This window comes from Oryzias latipes, chromosome 14 (genome assembly GCF_002234675.1).
Source record: "Oryzias latipes chromosome 14, ASM223467v1".
NCBI classification, from domain to species: domain Eukaryota; kingdom Metazoa; phylum Chordata; class Actinopteri; order Beloniformes; family Adrianichthyidae; genus Oryzias; species Oryzias latipes.
Window position 1 is genome coordinate 7,838,975 of NC_019872.2, and position 4,938 is coordinate 7,843,912.

The window sequence follows — 4,938 nt, forward strand, 5'->3', positions numbered from 1 at the left end:
GTGCATCACAAATTGTCTTATTTTAGAATAAGATTTTTTTCTTGCATCCGGTTTCGTCTGCAAAAAAAAATTCTGAGGGAAAGGTATGATTTATTAAAATCATTTTTTTAATGGAATTGATCATTCATTAAGAAGATTTATTCAGGTTTTGTAACAGTGGGTGGATTTTCTTGAGTGTTTGAAGCTTTGAAAATCCAACAGCAAAGGTATCATTGTTAGCTCTCATGTGACACACTATCATCAAGCCATGAAGGGGAAATGTTTTTGAGAAATACTAGTCTCTTTACATCTGAGGAGCGTTGAAACCTTTTTTATGATTATTTATCTGATCAAACTATTTGACAATCATCATATTTAATGGATTCAGTGTGTGTGCTAGCACTAAAGCAAATGCCATTTTATGATTATGATGATGTCAAGAAAATAGCATTATCTTCTTTTGTTTTCTTCATTGTCCAATTAATTAATACCTTGAAAAAATGGATATATCAATGTATTTTTATTCCCCTGTTCCATTGTTGTTATTGCTTGAAATAAACTAATAAATCAAATCTGTATTGTTGTTTTATAAAATATTTCTTTACATATTTGGACTAAACATGTCAATATTCAAATGAATATAAGATTCCAATAATGTGTTTGTTAGTTTTTGGGGTAGGTTTGTTTTTTAATTTTAAACGTTTAACATTTCAATATATAGAAGGTTGAGTTTTTCTGGTTTTAAGTATTAGCATTGTTTTGTTTGTGCTTTTGTATTTAATAAATGTAGCATAGCTCTTGAATTTGTTTACCCCTTGTGTTATCCTATTATATGGGGTCCAGATGACCCGATCCTTACATTGACGTGTTCTCCCTACCATGACAAAGGTGGATAAAGGTGGAAAGATTTCATGTAATCCATGGACACCAGTGAAGATCACAAATCATTGAAGAAAAAAGGTTTAGCGCACTGTCTAGTGGGTCTAGATGACCCCACTCCCAATGTTAAAGTGCCTAGCATAGCACAAGGGATGAGCCTTTTCATGTTTTTTTTTACTTCAGGTTTAGTCTGCTGCTTCTCACACTTTCCCATGTGAGCTCTGAGTTATATTTATCTTTTCTCTGGTTCGCCTTTTCCCCACCTGTTCTCTGTTCCTTCTTAACTCACCCATATCCTCTCTCCTTATTATCCTCACATGTGTTTAGTCTTCTCTCATAAACACGCTCTGCCTGATTCTTCTTGTTTTTCTTTTTCCTTTTGTGGTTTGTTGTCTCAGTATTTTTTCTGGATTGTTTGTTACGGCATCCTGCCTCTGCACTTCTTTGGTTTCTATTAATTACCCATGTCCCTTCATTGTCTGCCTCCCTCCCTTGAGTCATATTTGATTTCTCTTGTTATCAGTTCCTCTTTTTAAAACTTAAAAAATGGCAAACCTTTCACACTGTCAGGCACTTTGTGAATAACACTGTTGGTACATCTCAGTTTCTAAAAGAAAACCAACAAAAACACCCTGAGGTGGCTTAAGGTTGATAAAAGTAAGAATACATAATGATTTGCTGAAAATCAAGAAACCAAAACATTTCTTTAAAATAAGGCTATGGCTGTTTTTTTTAGGCAGAGATCATTATTTTATATATATATTTTTTTAAATATGGTTTAGTTGAACAACAATTCAGAACCATTGGTTGATTTTTCAACAATTTTGTTATTTTCTAATTTTTTAAGGGACACACAGAGATGTTTCTGTCATTCAAAATGTCCAAGTGCATTTCATTCATCTTCACTGGGCTGCCACAGCTCATCCCGGCCACTCATGGGACATCCTGGACACCAGTCACCAATCACACACCCATGGACTCTCACATTCACATTTAAATGTTCTATTCACACATTTAGAGTGACCATTTATGATGTTTTTTCAGATGTGAGAGAAAACCCACGCATGGGGAGAACATGCAAACTCCGCACAGAAAGGTCCCCCTTTGGTGTTTGTTTTCAGGTTCTCCAGCCAGGACTTGAACTGGGGACCTTATTGCTGTGAGGTAAGTGCACCAACCACTGCTCCACCGTGCAGCCCAAATGTGTCCAAATGAGTATAAAAGCAGTTTTTGTGTGTTGCTGAGAAACAACACACAACAACCTTTTACTTTACCTATAGAAAAAAAAAGCGTGGAAAAGCTGCAGACATGTCATGTGACTTATTCTGTCAGCAAGCTTTACCTCGTAAGACCTGGCATCCACAAACGCTGACGTCACATTTTGAGTTATATCACCACTGTAGCTAATTCTGCCTAACTGGGGGCCTTGTGACGACATGTTTGGAGGGTTAGCTCAAATATTAGCTGGGGTCTTAAGGGGTTAGAAACATCTAAAGGTGAGTGGTGAAAAGTTGTTTTTTTTTTTTTAAAGTGGCCATTTGTGTGTTTGAAGGTAATAAAAGAAAAAAACAAAGAGGCTTCACAGCTTTAACCGTTGGTTTCAGTTTTGTTTGTTTGGCAAAATCTGTCAACCAAAAAATGAGGTCACATCAAATCCCCTGGCAGGAAGGAGTTGTGGCAAGGAGCTGCCAGGCTTCCAGCCTCCATTTTTTATGCCTTCAAATGTGTATAAATCTCCTAAAAGTCATCCACTATCTTCTCCTTGAAAGAATTTAGCTGAATTTAGCCATTTTCATACCGTGTCACCTCTCAACCTAAAGGCCATGAGGGATAAAGACAGATCCCACTTAATTGTGGCTTCTGCCCTGACAGAGTGTTAGAAACCTGAAGCTCTCCGACAGCAGTGGGAACCATTGGAGTTTCATCCTAACTGTTATTTAATCCCAGCATGGAGGGACGGCTACGTCAGGACGAAAGAGCAAATTTGATTCCATCCGACAGGTGAGCTGCTCCTCTGCTTCACAGTTTACCTCCAGCAGCTGTTAGTCATTTGTCAGATGAAGATGGAACAGAAATCTCCCTCCAGAGCAGAACTAAACCATATTAAAGCTGTCAGAACATTTAACGTAAGATTAAGTGAACTAAACGGTCAGAGACTGTGTTTGTTGAGAGCCTATCAAGGACACAAGCAGCCTACATTCATTTAAGTCCCTCTCCTTTTGTTGATATTCCCTGACTCATAGTCTTTCAGGATCTTGCACAATAACACTTTTTGTGTCACGAAAATGATGATTTTTTTTTTTTTACAAAAAAGCGATTGAAAATGTCATATAATTTGACTTAGAATTAAGCGAACCAACACTCCTCACCCTGGATGTATGGATTTTACTGGTCTTGTTTTAATCATGAGTCATTTCTCTGCAGCAGCGATAACCTGCAGTGATATGAAATTTTGAAACAGAGTTAAAGTCGCCTATAGCATTGTTCTGTGGAGAGACAAAGCACACAGTCATGAACACTTTGTATCATGTGCCTCAGATTATTGTCCTATTGCTTTACTCAGTTTTAGTCCAGCTTTAGCTGGCTTAGGGCCTCATAAAGACTCTGTAAACCAGAGGTTTATGTTTGACTCAGAGGGTGCACCTCCCCCATGTAGCAAAAAGTAAGTGTATTACAAGCAGTTTATACACTAAAAGTGATACTTCAAGATTAATTTTTACAAATCGTAAACTTAAAAGGTTCCTAGCAGGAGTCTCGGACCTGAGGCTCAGGTGCTGCATGCGGCTCCTTCATTCCTATATTGTGGTTCTTTGGCTTTAAAGAAAAACGTAAACAATTTTACTGAATAGTGGGTTTGTAGTTCTGTTCCTTTTCTTTAGTTAATTAAGTTTTTTCCTTGATATTTACATTTCTCACATGTCAGATAACAGAAAAATGATGCTATAAGTGGTTTATTAATGGAATAATAAAAATTGGGTTCAACGTGAATGTTGTCAGGTTTATATTTGACAGTAAGCCATTATGTCATTATGACTTTGGTGGAAAATGCCATGTTTTATTTGCTTTTTTAAAATTCAAAAAAGCTGCAGCAGGATGACACTTCTGACACAGGGTGAATTTTATTATGAAAGGAACTTACATTGTTGTCAAACAAAAAAAGTTCAAATTGACATATAAATGAAATTAAAATAATCCAATTAGGTTAAATATGTCAAAGCTACATGCTATAAATGATTGAATGTGAATGGCCACAAAAACATAAATAAAGTGCTTTTTTCTGAGCAGTGTCACTGAAAAACTGGTCCTTTGAGCTTTAAACGTTGCAGCCCCTCCTCCATTGCTATACTTAAAATAAACTTCAACTACGTTTTGCTGAGGGCCTAAATGTTTTGCATTTTTATTTTAATGTCATGTGAACTTATAGATTTCTCTTCTTATAAAGTTTTTGATAAGGCAAACATGAGTAACCCTTTTGAGAAAGGACATAAAAGGAACTCCACATCATAGAGAGCATTGATCTTTTTTTTCCAAGGACACTGTTCATTTTCAATTACTTGACTATTCATCTGAAGAAGTTTTTTCCCCTGAGATCTATCAAGTTTAGCAATATTTAACTTTTTGTAGCATATAAAAAGACAAAAAGGAAATAAAAATATTAGTTACTGGGGTAAAAAGAACTGGATTTCTAGATCATTTTAAGCACTGGTGGGAGAAATGCAGGGAATGGTGCACAGACTGCAGTGCAGGGGCGCGCGTACATTTCAGAAGTGTGCAGATCATCACGCACCTTTTGTGTTCAGATTGTGTTTTCCCCTTTCTATGTGTCTGCATTTCATTGGACAGCAGGTAATCATGGAGAGTTTCTACATCACACGCTTGAAGCGTTCAAGGTGACGAACCAGCTGATGCCCGGCTTTGGAACTGCGGGCATCCTTCTGCTTTAAGATGCCCTCCCCAGACCCGAGAGGTGGCCCAATCGCCCTCCTTTCCAAGTCACCTGATTCATGTGCTGCCATTTTACGCACAAGTTTTGACTGGAGAGGAAATAAAGAAATAAATAAGGGGGTTGGAAATTGGCCT